General features: G+C 37.0%; 1 pseudogene; it reads left to right on the top strand.

The window, feature by feature from the left end:
* LOC114096529 (calnexin pseudogene) overlaps window positions 1-16,254 on the top strand; it is an 88,852-nt pseudogene extending 72,598 nt beyond the window's left edge.
* The last annotated feature ends 378 nt before the right edge of the window (window positions 16,255-16,632 follow it).

The following is a 16,632-nucleotide window of genomic DNA, read 5'->3' as shown; positions in this document are numbered from 1 at the left end:
TTTATCCAGAGTGTTTATATGGTTGGAATCAAACATAGCCTTTTCAGACTGACTTATTTCACTCGGTAATATGCATTTAACTTTTCTCTAAATCTTTTCATGGCTTGATAGCTCATTTCTTTTTAGCACAAACATTCCATTATCTGGATGTACTTTTGTTTATTTATCTTTTCACTTACTTAGGATATCTTAGTTTTAGCAATTAGGAATTATAAATATCTATACTCAGGTTTTTGTGGGGGCTTGTCAACTCCTTTGGGTGAATACTAAGGATTGTAAGTACTGGATCCAATGCAAATAGCATGCTTAGTTTCTTAAGCAACTGAAAAATTGTCTTCTAAAGTAGCTGTACCATTTTGCATTTCTACTAGCAATGCATGAGAGTTCCTGCTGCTCCCTATCTACACCAACATTTGGTACTGCCAGGGTTCTGGATGTTGGCCATTCTAATAGGTGTGCAGAGGTAGCTCATTATTGTTTTATTTACATTTCCTTGATGGTACATGATGTGGAACATCTTTTTATGTGCTTGCCATCTGCGAATCTTGTTTGGAAAGATGTGTGCTAAGGTCTTTGGACCATTTTAATTGCATGGTTGTCTTATTATTGAGTTTTTAAAAAATATTTCTTTAGTTGGAGGTAGACTCAATGCATTTATTTTTATTTATTTATTTTTATGTGATGCTGAGGATAGAACCTAGTGTCTCATCCATGCTAGGCAAGCACTCTATCAGAGAGCCACAACCTCAGCCCTTATTATTGAGTTTTAACAGTTCTTTTTATATTTGGATAACAGTGCTTTATCAGGTATGTCCTTTGCAAGGGATTTTTTTAATACATTAAAAAAACACCCAGTGAATCTTCAGATATTTTTTCCCCTAAAGAAAGATCTGTCTTTCAATGATGTGGGACTTAAATTGTACTTTACACTTTCCTTTTAACCTATCCCCCTTCCCCTATCTTGTTAAGCAGTGTACTCCTTTTCTGAGCTCATGCATCTCTTGACTTATCCTGACAATAGCAGTCAATAGCAGGCAGGTCTAACTACTGATAGTCTGTTTCCCTCCCTTCAAAGCAGAAAAGAGTATGTCCTATTTTCTGCCTTTCAGGTTCTGTCAGCTAACAGCTTTACCATACTTTGTAGTTACTTAAAATAGATTGTCCTCTGTTCAGGATTCAGTGCAGTTTGGTGTCAATCATAGCTTGACCCTTAAGAAGATTTCCCCATATAATTTTTCCTATCATCACCCTAAAATAAAGGATTTGATGATGAAATAAAATGTGTTCCAGGAGAAGCTGAGGAAAATGTGAAAAATACACAAGATAAACAAAGCTCTCCATATTTTCACTAATATAACCATCCATAATAGTGAGGAAACAAATGCTTGAACATAATGGAGACCAAAATATTTCAATAGATCAAATAAAGAACAATATCATATTTGGAAAATATTATGATAGATACAAAACTCCTTGGAAGTATATACATACTTCACTTAAAATTCAACTCTGTTTATTTCATCTGATTCTTCATGGTTTTAAATGTTAACAAAAGGCTGAAATAGAATGGTATTCAAGAAGGGCAGACTTTCTGAATCTTCATAAATGCTGTGCTTATGACATCTGCTCTGCTGGCCATCAGTCTCTATGGAATCCAAGTTATGCTTTTTGATATGGATTTGACCCACATTTCAAGTGGTAAGTTCTTATCAGTATCTTTACTCTCTTCTTTCATAATCCAAGCCTTATTTACTTTCTAGCATTTATGAAAGCTTAAATAAGCACAATCATGATTGCAGGGACAGATTATTATGGGTTTGTTTTTCAGTTAAAATCATGGATCAAGATATTGATGGAGGCCTTGAAATTGGATACTTGGGTTAGAAAATGAAGTCAGTAGCCATGAATCTCATCAAATGTCTTTTTGAAAACTATGGTAAGAACACTTAAATTGAGGTCTACCCTCTTAAAATAGTAATTTCTCAGTACAGTATTGTTAAATATAGTCGTGATGTTATAAATTGATTCCCTATACCTTATTCATCTTATAAAACTGAAACTTTATATACTCCATCTTCTCTTCCCCCCCCCAATCCCTGTAAACCACCATTCTACTCTTTGCTTCTATGAGTTTGATTCTTTTGGATTCCACATATAAGTGGAATCATGAAGTATTTGTGCTTCTGTGAATGGCTTATCTCACTATCATGTGATTCAGGTTCTTCTATTTTGCCTCCAATGGCTGGATTTCTCTCTTTTTAAAAAATGTTTTGAACCCTGAATGCAGGGGTGCTCTATCACTGAGACACATCCCCATCCCTTTTCATTTTTTTTCTTTTATTTTGAGGCAGGGTCTCACTAAGTTGCTTAGGTTGTTTTCTAAGTTTCTGAGACTGGCCTCAAACTTGTGATCTTCCTCCCTCAGCCTTCCAAGCCACTGTGATTATAGGCACATGGCACTGTGCCTAGCTAGGGTTTGTTTTTTAAAGGCCAGATACTATTCCATTTATGTATGAACCTTATTTTCTTTTCCCATTCATCCATAGACAGACACTTAGGTTGTTTCCAGATCTTGGATGTTGTGAATCATGCTGCAATGAACATGGGAGTACAGGTATAATTCCTTTGGATGAACACACAGAAGTGTAATTGCTAGATCACATGATAGTTCTATTTTCAGTTTTAGAGGAAACTGTACTGTTTTCCATAGCAGCTCTACTAATTTACATTCTTCCCAACAGTCTACAAAAATTCCAATTTCTCTATGTCCTCGCCAATACTTACTTTTAAAAATAATAGCCAGACTAACAGTTCTAATGTAATATCTCATTTGGTTTTGATTTGAATTTCTGTAATGATTAGTGAATATGAGCATCTTTCCATATACCTGATGTGTATTTTATATCTTTATCAAACTATTTGTTCAATTCCTGTGCTCATTTTAATTGAGTAGTTATTTTGCTATTGAATTGTTGGAGAGGCCACTGCATGTGTTGGGAAGAGCTGTATACACTTGGTTCTTGTCAATCAGTGTGTACTGCCTTTAGCATCCTATTGTTCTGAGCTCTGATATTTTGGTCTTGATCCAATTTCTTTCTGTTTCCTATTAGAATACATAAGTAATAGCTAAAATACCAAAGTTAAATTTTAGAAATTTTCTTCTTAATACTCAAAAACATGGTGAAGAGATGAAAGTGTTTTTTTACAGGCCACACACATGCAAACAAACACACATGTACATAATGAAAGAATGTTGTGTCAAGGACGGGTGCTAGCTGCTACTTTTTGTAGTAATTAGGACAGAAGCAGAAAGAAAGACTATGATTTTGTGGTTCTTTCATACTCTGTATGAATTGACAAGAGCCTTTCTGAAAGAAAAATTTCAGTTATGATGATAGTAGGTCCCCTGAGACACCTCCTATAATAGAGTCAGTCCTCTATTCATTAGCTGTGGTAAAGGCAGTAGGGAGCAATAGTTTAAAAATATAAACAGTATATTATTCACTCTTGTATTTCACCTTTTTTTTTCATGTCCTCACATGTTGTGCTAAAATTTGCTCCCCATAATTTAATATATCATTTTTTGCTGCCAACAGAAACTTCTATAAATTGAATGTGCTTACTCAAGCTTAGAAGACAAGGATGAATGAAGAGAGTTGTGCTTACTTGCAATCGGTCCAGGTGGGGGAAGCAGAGAGACAGCTAGAGCTCAGTTTGGCCAAAACTACTTAACATGTGTGAGGTTTGGTCCTAATTCCTTTAGTTTTCTTAGGCATCCTCAGTCTCTGCCCAGATACCTCATACAGTTACTCCTTTCTATTCTTTTTTTCTCGGGCTGGAGCTCAACAAACCTCACTTTCAGAAACTTGGATAAATCTAAGCAATTAACTAGGACTCTAATGACTACTCTATATGTGTGTGTGTGTGTGTGTGTGTGTGTGTGTGTGTGTGTACGTGTACACAGATACACAATGATAGTCTTCCTAAAAACCACAGGGACAAACTGTGATATACAGGTAAAAGTTTAACAACATTTTTTTAACAACTTTTTCTGCAGAAAAAAAAGTGTGCTATGTGTATATATTTCTACATTCTACTTATATAAAGGATGGGTAGCATATAATTTAAAAAACATCTATACTTCCTTTTTACATTCCATATAGCTATGTAGTTACCATAGAATTTTTATTAATTTTCTCAAAGTTCTTGTATATATATACAAACTTGTATATATATATACAAACTATGGTTGTGATTTTTAAATGACTGTAGTCTTAACATTAATATGGCTTATTTTTTTATTTATTAAATGAGTAACAAGAATGGAACAACAAAGATGCATGTCAGAACTTTGCTTATCATCCGTGCTGTGAGCAATCCCTTTGTTGAATCAGTTAATATTTTTTTAAAATGCTGGACAAACATGACCTTCATTTTCTGTGTTAGTGTCAACATAATAGATGCAGATACAACAGTTTTAAACTTAATGTGCATTATTAATGCCTTCTCCATTAGTTTTTAAACTCTAAGGTATCAACAAAACAATATTTCCAAGCCTTGACTTTTAGAATTTTCCAATTCCCATGTTGTAAATACTGCTCACTATGGCTGATGTCAAGCTATAATTGTGATGTCATTAAACTAGGAGTTGCAAGAGGTGTGGAGCAGCACAGTATTATGGGGTATTTTCAGCACTCAGGTACTATAGACACAAATAACCTCAAGGGCATGGATGAGAATAAAAATAAAATAATTAAAGAGTGATGTTCTTGTGAGCTGGAATGTACTAACTTCCAGTACATTGGCAAGCAACCAAACTTTAGAGGGACCTGTAGTGTGCTAGACATTGCATGTATAACCTTCAAGATTTAATGGTTCTCAAGTTCCAGTAATAACAGTATATAATCCAGTATCACTGCCTCTTGTTTCACCTGACTCTTGCAGGATCCCAGTCCCCTGTTGTATTTATCACAGCCTCAAGTGTGATTTCTACTATGTTATCATGAATAAGTTAACTTACCATGTGCTGTTGATGGTTTGTTGGAGATTAACTAGATATTCATCTGGGACTACTGTCTTCTTTTAAGGCACTATTGGTTCTTGGGTGCTGGCACTACTCTGAGAGTCTCTAATGACTCTGTTACAGACTCTGTTGCTCTTCTGATGTGCACAAAGCACAGATGTGTTCAAGATATCAGAGCACCTGGACAATTTGTCTCAAACTTGGAGAAAATGTACCTCTTTCACTTGTTATTTTATTGTATTGGAGGACTGATGATAACCTTACACAATTTTTTAAAGTCTTTTTATTTCACAATAATCTTGTTGTATGTAGAAAAGATTTATTTTAGAGAGCTGCCATATACCTCACACACAGTTTACCCTATTGTTCATTATTTTGCATTATTATGGTACATCTATTACAATTAATAAAATAATATTTATACATTATTATAAACTACAGTCCATACTTTATTCAAATTTCTTCTGTTTTACACAATGTCCTTTGTTCTGTTCAAGGATCCCATATTACATTTAATATCCGTGTCTCCTTAATCTCCTCAGGGCTGTGAGAATTTTTAGGACTTCCCTTGTTTTTGATGAACTTGACAGTTATGAGGAATACGGGTCAGACATTTTGTAGAATGTTCCTCAACTAGAAATTGTCTGATGTTTCTCTCATGATTATACTTGGGTTTTGTGGAGGATACTACAGAGGTAAAATTCCATTTTCATCACATGATATTAAGGGCCCACATAGATATCAATGGTTTATTACAGTTAATGTTAAATTTGATAACATTGTGGTTATCAAATGATTTCTCTTTGTAAAGTTAATAACTTAAAAATGTTCTTTCCATATTGTACTCTTTAGAAGGAAGTCACTACATACAGTTCATGTTTATATAATAGGGGATATCTTGAAGGTGGAGTATCTGCTTAAACTATTTGGAATTTTCCGCATGGGGGAATTTTCTCTTTTTTTTCCATTTATTTATTCAATCATTTTTATTAGTAAAACTTCACAGATATTTATTTTAAGCTTTGAATTACACTCTAATATAGATGTTTTTATCATTCACAACTTCTATTAATTTGCCAACTTGCTAAAAGTTATTTGTAACACCTGTATTATTCTAGTTTTCATTGATATACTAAAATACTTGAGGATAGATATTTTGTAATAAAAAGAGGTTTATTTAGCTTACAGTTCTGGAGGTCCAAGAGGATGGTGCCAGCTTCTGTTTGGGTCTGGTGAAGGCCTTATGAAGATGGTATCATGTGTGAGAGGACCATGTGTGAGAGGGAGAGATCACATGGTGATTTAGGAAGATAAAAAGGCCGGGAGGGGCTGGTCTTACTCTTATAATGTCTTGCTTTTGTGAGAACTAACTCATTCCACAATATCAACATTCATCCCTTGAGGGGGCAATGTCCTCTATGACTTGACCACTCTCCACTATCTTGACCCCTTAAAGATTCCACCACCAATTAATGCCACCCCACTTGGGAGCAAATATCCAATATAGACCTTTTCGTGGTCTACTTAGTGTCACATTTTCCCATTTTTTTTGTTTTGTTTTGTTAGTGTATCTATATTAAGGTTAAAACATGAGTTAAAATTGATGAATTCAACTTTATTACCCCCTCGAATCACTATCGTTTGTCCCCCTGTTTATCTGTAACCTCCCATTCCAGTAACAAAAAATCCTAAATCTCACCATCTGCTGTCCATTTGCTTAATTATTCAAATCTAGTATATATGTATAGCAATAACAGAATTGTTAATCCACAGTCCTGTGGGAAGCAACTTTTTCAAATACAGTTTGGTGCTTATGTATAGTTCTTTTTTCTTTAGTCTGATACCCTGTACTTATCTCCAGAATAACTTAGCTCAGCACCTTTTTATCTCTTACACCTTTTGATAATACTCTTTAATGTCCTTGCCTATCCCAGTCTTTCTGATTCAGACATAAGCCATGTGGAATTGGGCAAGGAAACAAATTTAAGTGACAGAATCCTACTGTGCTTAGGATCCTTAATAACTAAACTGTTTATCCCCCTATTTTGTTCTTTCATCAAGGTCAATGTGCCTTTTACTTCCTTTAGCATGATTCTCTTCCAGAAGCCACCTCAGTTCACACAGAAATGGGCTTTTTTAGATTGTACCAGATATACCCAAACATGTCTGAGTCCTAATTAGGTATAAGCTGTGACCCCCCAGTCTATATGTTCCATTTCATTTAATTTCACTTAATTCTCATAGAGAAAATTCCTAAAATGTATTAAGTGCTTAATATTCTCAGACATTTTTCTAAGAATATGTGTTAGTGTTATGAGATCTTGAAATCCAGTGAGGTAGTATATATTAGCATTCTGACATTTTATAAATGGAAAACAGGCTCGGAATGGTTCTTTTGCCATACTTAGCCACTTGGAGATGCCAACATATTCCAATTCAGTCAATAGGGTGTATTAAACACTTACTTTCTGTAGGCACTGCGCTAGGCACTGGTAAGAAATAGGAGAAGTGGTGTGATTATACAACTCAAGGAACTTTCAGCTTGCTGGGGGAAAGCAATGTATACCTAAAATATAATTTCAAGTAATATGGGAAGGAAGTAAAATTATCTGGTTTATTACAAACCCAACCTATTCATTCTGGGGCCTTATATTCTGTGATATTTTTGACTGATCTTAACATTAGAATAACTGTCTTGTGAGTATCAGCAACCTGGGTCTCCAGGGAATATTCTGTGACTCTGAGGAAAGCCAGCTTGGGATTCCAAAGTGACTGTGGATAACCTATGTTATAGAACACTACAAGTTGACTCTGGTTTTCTATAGGAAATCAGTACTCCCAGTGTAGCAGTGGGTTTTATGTGGTGCTTTGTGCTTGCCTGGCTTCTGCTTAACAGTCACTGAGGGACAGCCTGAGCTTCACCTTATTTCCTTTTGGCTCCCAGACCTCTCACCCCTCTTTCAGGTTGGCATTTCCTGGCTTCCTCACCATCCGCTCTTTTTCTCCCCAGTCTAATTAGTAGATTGGTGGGAGGTAGCCTGAGAAAGGGAAGGATTTTCCCTGTGTACCCATTCTTTGCAGCAATCCAGTCATTTGGGCTTTAATTGGCTTCAGAGGGCCCCTCAGTGCTTTGTCCTTTGTGCATCAGGAACTTAATTACTTAATAAACCAAATGGGAGTCTTTCAAAAGTGCCAAGTTAGCGCTTCTCTTTCTTAGAGTACAACTTAGGCCAGGCTAGGGTACTCTAGTCACTGTAAGAGCCAGCCAAGAGCACGTCTGTGAGGCTGGAAAAATTTTGAGTGCTTGAAATTTAGGAGTCCAATTTCATTCTAGGGCTTATCTCAGATTCCTAGGGCCCCTCCCTATGCTTGTCTCCTGATCTTGCCCTTCCTATCTTGCTCACTTTCTCTGAGCTTTGATCTTTTGTTAGGGATTCTTTTAATTAGAGTTTATGTTCTATGTTACATTTCTGAGAGAGCTTATTCAGTTAATCTGATAAAACAGTTTGTAATAATATTAGCAGCCAACACTTACAATATAAACCAGTACTTATAGGCATTATCCTAAATGCTTCATACTTATTCAATTTTCTTAATAACCATATGAGTTTGATAGTTCTTACACTTGTGATGTATATGAAAAAAACAAAAAAACAAACAAACAAACAAACAAAAAACAACCAAGACCCGAGAAGTTAAATGGTTTGTCTAAGATCACATAGCTAGCAAGCAGTAGAGCTGGGATTTGAATCCAGGTTATCTGATACTGAAACCCATGGTCTTCAAAGCACCAAATTGTAATGACAACTGTGTTTTGTAATGACTGATAATGGCCTAGTTGTTGAAGCATATTTACATAATTTCCTAACCTTTTTCTAGAGTACCAACTCTGGAATTTAACTTATAATATAGCTTATGACCACCTACTGTGAACTAGATGATATTTTCATCTTTATAGTTACATTTAATGTCCTAATTCTCAGAACTGGTTAATGTAGGCATCATGAAATCATTAAGGAACAACTAAGTGTTAAGTTTCAGAGCAGTGATTGTAAGTGTACTGGTATTTTAGGAGGTGTAGTTGTGCTAGGGTTGGATAGGTAGAGATAAAAGAGGGAGAAAGCATTTCAAGTGGGGACAAGTGACAAAGGATGCAGTTGAGAAGATGAGAAAGGAATAATGAGGAGATGTACCTAGCTGGCACAGTGATTTTCAAAGTCTTTATGTAAGCAGGATGAGAAACTCCAAGTCCAGCCTTCCTGCTCCATCTACCAAGGACAATTTCTAGCAGGGTAGGGACACTGTTCTGTAATAAGAGCTAGCATTTTTAAAGTATGTGGTTATACAATATCTAGGAGAATTTCTTCATTTAATCTTTGAAACAAACTTAGGAGGAAACAGAGGCTCAAAGGTGCTAAGAAACTTACCCAAGGTCATATAGTTTATAATAAATAGAACTTAATGATGAACCCAACAGTTTGACTATAAAAATATGATCTTAACTATAAAGCTTCTGTTCAGACATTATTAGTACTGGTTAGGCCCTTGTGCTCCCTCTCTAAGCTTCTTCTCTCATTTGTTAAGCTACCATTTATTTGAAAGGATGAGTTTTGTTGTTCTTGCCTGTGTCTTAAACCAGATCCTGATCAAGTAGCCTCTTTGATTCTTTATTCTAGGATTCAATCTTGGTTTTGGCCATGAATGTCTTCACTATCTTGAAAAATGCAGCAGAGAAAGACAAAACCAATGCAAAGAGAGACCTCTTTCCTAAGTCTGAAGCAGGGCTGGCCTAATTGCCCTTACTAGGCTTCTTTGCTATGGGCCTAACTATAATCCTATTGTCCCCCCCCCCACATTAGGTGCTTCAGCAGGAATACTTCCTAAAGGTAAAGAAGCAATGGAAAGAAGTTTTCCATTCACACACACATACACACACACACACACACACACACACACACACACTTTTAATCTTTTACCAGAGTCATACCTTCTAATAAGGTGGACAGATTGGGTTCTTGGAGGACATTTTGACTTTCAACCTTAATGAGTGCTTCTGTTTCCTAGACTTAAAGTGGATGAAGGGAAAAACCTTGAGCTTTCCTTTGAGGTTATAGGGCAAAACCACTGCGGCACCATAATTTGTTGCTCTGTTTACCCAAGAGGGCAAATAGTCCAGCTTGTGGTCACCCAGGAATATTCTTCATTGCTTTAATGGAAGAATTCAGTAAAAAGTACAAAACATCCTACCTCTTCATCTATGTAAGGTTACCTTTCTAATCCTCACCACATAGGCCCAGTAAGATGTGAGTTTAGGCCCTTAAAACTTTTGTGAATCTCTCTCTTCATGTATACCCCTCCTCTAAGCTTCTGAAATTGTCTCATGCAGTGACTTACTTTGATTAAATTGACCAAAGAAGGACATAAAGGTGCCCTGTATTTTCTGTTTCTCATTTTATGTTACACACAGCCATATTAGAACACCCTGTATAGTGGGGATTTAATAATATATTCATTACTCCAAATTGGCCTCTACTCAGTCAACACTAAAACTCTCCTCTTATTATCAAGTTCATCTCTGTTCTCAAAGAGAATTTAAAGTTCTAAGAAAAGATAAAACCCCCGTCTCCCCCTCAAAATACCAAAACACAATTTCTCTTTCCTTGTTTGCACAGCAATAGGCTTTATTTAGTAGGCAGTAGGTGGCATTATAAATTCTTCTGCAGGGAAGCAGCATGATAAAAGTGGTGTTACAGGAGGTTGATCTGACAATAGCATACCTAATCTTAATGGAACATTTCTCACATTGTGCTACAATTGCCTGTTTGCTTGCCATTCTCTCTTGATAGATTGTAAACTCCTTTTGGCACACTTACTCACTGCACCTCCACTGCTTAGTAGAGAGTTAGTTGAGTGAGGAGAGACTTGATGCAGAAGGATCAGGTGAGGATGTAAAAGTAGAGGAAGGAGAGAGTTATTGAGGGGAGTCCAGATATGTGAAGTGGCAAGAACCTGGATGAGAACAGGGATCTGTGAGATATTTTGAAGGTACACATACCAGGATACAACATGGATGAAAAGGTGAAGAATTTAAAGTTGAAAAATCAGAAAAAAAGGCCTTACTATTCAATTTTAGGGGAATATAATGCTTCTTTGTTCCCCTCTTGAGTTTAGAATCAACTGATAAATGAGATAATAAATAGAAGAACAAGATATGAGTATTAATGCTCTGTGAATTATGTGGATTTTCCTACCCAATGATTGACTCACCAGAACAAAAGTAGTCTTCCCTTCCAGGAGCACAGTTCATTTTGTAAGATTCCCACAGGGCTCAGAACAACCTCAGACATTCTCAAATCAGGCAGAGGTGGAACAAAACCATAGGACAGGGGTTGGCCAACTTTTTATGCGATGTTCCAGTTAGTACATATTTTAGGCTTTGCGGGCCTTGTATTTAGTCTCTGTCACAACCACTTCTCTCTCCTGCTGTGATGTAAAAAAATCCACATACAGTTAATAACAGAACGAGTGTGGTTATGTTCCATTAAAACTTTATGTACAAAAAAAGGTGGTGGTCTGGGCTTGGTTCATGAGCTACAGTTTGTCAAATCTAGCACAGAAGAAACTGAGTTGAACGGTTTCTTTATCAGTCTCACCCATAAGTCACATCTTGAGAAAAAGGGAAATGGGCTTGGTTCCCAGAGAGACCAGGCATGTTATTATAGCGGGAACTGTCTCAGTTGGGAATATTGATAGCATAGAAATGAGCAAAAGCTAGACATTAGGGTCTTCCTGCCCTTTACCCCATGAGCCTATTGTTAAACATTTACCAGCACATCACTGCATGGAGAATATGTGAATGTGGATTGGAGAGGAGTCATTTGCTTGGAGGAGAGAGTTGAAATTGACAGTGGATAAACCTACTGATAATGGGCTAGAAAAGAGCAGGTTAAATGAAACAAAATACATGTGGCATAGTCACACTTTGGGGTCAGTATAATTATTACAAAGCAGAAGCTGGGAAGAGAGATGGGAGAAATAGAATAAGAAGGGAGAAGCAGTGTTACAGGAGGTGGCCATCACTCATTACCTATGGTATTAGGTTCCTTGCAGAACATATCAAAGGACCACTTATGCCTTATTAATTACAAATCTAAAAGCTCTCATTCTCCTGAAAAAGTGATTTTAGTGGGGATGGCAAAAGAGATTCCATGGAGCCTGTAGGCCTTCCAAGTGGACCCAAAGTTTGTGTCCCTCTAAGGCGTTTTCCCTGCATATTTCTTCCATCAACATCAAGGGGGATAAAATTTGTAGCAGCTAATATAATTCCACTAACTAACAATTAAAGACTTTGAATTTCACATTATTGCATTTAACTCATAAAGACTCTAGCTACTATTGTGGTTTAAAGCCTTGTACTATAGTCCTAGCTGAGAAATACAACAGTGGGAATTCCCCTAAATAAGAGCAGTGTATTAGCTGATTGCATATTCTAGAAATCGGTTGATGGTTGATGGGGGCTGGGGCTATAGCTCAGTGGTAGAGCGCTTGCCTTGCATGTATGAGGTACTGAGTTTGATCCTCAGCACCACATACAAAATAAAATAAAGATATTATGTCCATCTACAAGTAAAAAATATATTTTAAAAAGAAATCAGTTGATAGTTATGCTAGCCACAGTGGCCTGCTTGTTTTGAGGTGAGGCATACTGAACTCTAGTAAGAGTCTTGCTCTCTTCCCATGGGATTATGATACTCATAAAAATTTTGCCACTTTAATAGTCTAAGTCCTTAGAGTGCTTCTCCTGACTCTAGAGCTCACTTTGATCTCTACCTAAGACTGGTTCCTTATAAGGCCCCAGACACCCAAAATAAAGTGCTTCACTTGCTAATTATGGCCCCTACCCAAGCCTGAGGATACTAGGTAAAACCACATTTAAGGTTCCAAACACCAGTGCTAGTGAAGTTCACCAAAACGATGATCTCCTAATGTAGGACTTTGTTCCCCAAATGCTACCCCTAGTGTTTATCCCCTAAATTTTCTGGGCTGTGTTGGAAATTTTTGAGGTTAAGTTGTCTATCATATTTACACTGCTTATCTCTAACCAGTTGAGAGCAAACAGAAGGAAGTAGATACAGATGAATCTCTCTCCTTTAATACCTCCTATTAGTGATGACAACCAAAACTTCTTTATTGTTGGATATAGGTATTTTATTTGTATCATTTAACCTAATCCTTATATCAACTCTATGAAATAAATATCATTAATGTTTCCATCTTATAAATGACAAAATTAAGGGCCAGAAATATCTAATAACTTATCCATTATGAAGTAGGTGGCAGACTCAAGATAAAAACCTTAGTGATCTAAGTTTACCCATTCTATCATCTCCCTGCTTATGTCTTAAAAAGATAAAAAAAAGTAAGATTCTTTGTTAAAGATCAATATGGTTTAGCCATGAGGTAGACTTGTGCTCTGATTGTTCCAAATTAAAATTACCTCAAAATTAAAATTCCATCCTTAGAAGGTGGAAAATAGAAAAAATTGTCTATAGTTTAGAGTCTCTACTCAGATGGACTTACAGAATGGAGATCAAGAGCTGAGAAAATGCTAGAAAGAAAAGAGAGAAGCCCACATTATCCTTTCAACAAAGAGACCCTGCTTTCTGGTTACTATGGCCCAATTTATGTTCAATCTTCCTGTGGTGAAGAGGAGCAAATATGAGATTCTTCTCCAGCTCTTTCCTAGGCCTTGTAGCAGTAGGCTTTCCCCTCCATAGATATTTGAGTTAGAGAATAAATATTCCTCAAGACCATTGACATGATATTTAATCTTTTGGAAATCTACAATGATATTATATGAAAAGTGGTTACTTTTATAGTAAATACTTGATTCATATTAATTCCTTTATTAGGCCCAGGCTACACACACACACACACACACACACACACACACGTGTGCGCTTGCATGTGGCAAAAAATTTCTCCTCTGGATTCCCCACACACAGCGTGTTCACTGCTCTGATATGCAGCTACTCAATCTCATCCACTCTGGTTCTCTTTCCTCTCATGGAAGGAGACTCAAACACTAAACAATTGCTATAATGTTAAGTAAGTGCCATGAAGACATGAAAACATGGCAATGGGATAGTGACTGATGGAGTGGGCAACATTAGAAGAAAGGTCATCAGAAATGCTTCTCCGAGGTGGTGACAGTTGAGCAGAAACCTGAGTGATAAGAAAGACTTAGCCAGGCAAGGATATGGGTGAAGTTCCCAGACAAAAGGAAAAATTTCTTTCCTGGAGACCATAAAGTGGGTGTGTTTCTGGCTATTGGATAGTTCCATCCCACCATTATATATTAATAACTTGAAGGTCCATTTTATCAGTCTGTTTATTGTGAGTTTCTCTATTGTGAATCAGTCACCAGAGGCTTGGGGGAATTGACAATGCCAAGGTCTGGTCAGTTAAGAGTGCCAGAACTTGATTTGTAGTGACCATACCAAAGTGTACACACTTTCAAAAGGCCTGACTGGAAAGTAATCTGCTGACCACCTCCAAGCTGTCTTAACTGCAAGATCACTCAACTGTTTCTGCTTTGTTTTCAAGCTGCTTAATAAACAGCAAACAACTCTAATCTCTCTTAGCCAGTTTGCCAGCTGGAGCTACAGAATGCTGTGGGGAGCTGATGAAAATGAGGTGGCACTTCAAAAACCTGGAACCAATTGACCTTAACTGTGTTTCTTCATGCTTTTGTATGTCATTGTTGAAGCTGCAGGTAAGTGATTTGCTGGTCTTGGCTCTGGAGAGGTTGTATATATTGTTCCTGTGGTCATAATTCTCACCCATTTTCCTTTCATCCTTCTCAGGTAGGGGAATAATTACTGCTTTGGCCTCCTGCTTTGGGGGGTACTATTATGTGATTCACCAAAAAGCTGGGTCTGTCTGTCCTTCCTACTTCCTTCCTTCCTTTCTCCTTTTAACGTCTCTTTGTTTAGAAGAAAGAAATCAATTTTTGAATTGATTTCAAATTGCATTTGAATTTGGAAAATTAAAACAGATGAACAGCAAAATACTATTATTTTTAGAGCTCATAAGACAAAGCCTGGCTGACTTGGGGTTTTGACTATTGGTTCTTATAACAAATGGCTCCTTTAAGATGGCACCAAAGTCAATACTAATGGTTATTATGATTAAGTACAGCTCCCTTGGCATCCGTTTCCTGCTCTTTGGCTTCCCTCCCCACTCTCCAATGCACACACACGTGGTTTTAGTAAAGTGAAGTGTCTGTGAGATAGTAAGGAGAAAAAGTTTGTATAGGACTCTACCTTTTACCAAGTCGTTTCTCACTCTTTATTTCATTTTTTTCACCTCAAAACAGCATTGTGAGGTAGGGGATATTCATATTAAAAATGAGAAAACTGAGGCTAAGGGAGGTTAAGCAATTTGCCTGACATCATACAGCTCAAACTGGCATCCCACTCTATATTTTCTGCTCTGTTACACTGTCTCATAATTATTTATCCCAAGAATTTTTGGAGTACCATTTGTGCTAGGCTCTGTGGGATACATTAGTGGGTGAAACAGACATAGTCCTATCTTTACCGGAGCTTATTATATTTTAAGTGTGGAAATATAGACAAAATAAGTGAACAAATATATTTTTAAAATTACAGATCATGGAAAAATGCTATGATTGCAAGTGGAGGTAAGAAATTTTTTTTGGGGGGGGGGTAACTTCTCTGATAGGTATCTTGGAGTGGGTGACCTTTAGGGTAAGTCCTGAAGACCATTAGCGAGCTAGTAATGATGGGTGTGAGAAGATTAGATCAAGCAGGTGGAGTGCAAAAAAACGATCAGAAATATCCACAGTGTACCGTATACTCTGTCCTATCTACTCCATGTCCTCATAAGCTGCGTTCTGCATCCACAGACACTCTGAGTCCTTAATGAAGTTTCATCAGGAATTGTTATGCTATCATGCCAACTATATACACATACTCTCTTACATACTAAGCTCATTTTCTTGCTTTCTATAAGAAGGCCCTTAGAAACCAGGGTGATTCTCCAAGAGAACATCATAATGTTTTCTGTTGAAGGTGGACATTGACCCCCAAGCTATGCCTCCCGTTTCACCTGTAATTTTCACAAACATTGATCCTAAATATGAGAATGTGAATGGCAAAGGAAAACCCATCCCCACTGCTGGAGACAGTTCACAGGGGCCATATTGATCAAGAGACTCCAGGATGAGACCAAGTAGAATTTTGTGTGTGCAGAACAGATTGCGTGTTTGGGGTTTGTAAGAGAGGAGTTTGACTTCTTTGGTCAACTGAGTTCTCTCACACCAAGATGATGGGTGCTTTGCATCTGATCAGTGCTTAAACATCATCTTGATAATGCAGGAATCTTACACTAAGCTGTGTACCTTCTTCACTGTTGTGCTTCTCTTCTAGATATTTCTAAATCAAATATGAATTTAATTAATCACTGGCTGTGTGCCTCTCCCTGTACTAAGCCTTGAGGTAAATGCAGAAATATCACCATCACAGTCCTTGCCTTGTGGAGGCTGCAGTCTACATGAGGAAACAAAGTAGAAACATGTTTAAGAA

The sequence above is a fragment of the Marmota flaviventris genome, chromosome X (genome assembly GCF_047511675.1).
Source record: "Marmota flaviventris isolate mMarFla1 chromosome X, mMarFla1.hap1, whole genome shotgun sequence".
NCBI classification, from domain to species: Eukaryota; Metazoa; Chordata; class Mammalia; order Rodentia; family Sciuridae; genus Marmota; species Marmota flaviventris.
The sequence above is the reverse complement of the archived record's forward strand: the minus strand, read 5'-3'. Positions and strand labels throughout refer to the sequence as shown.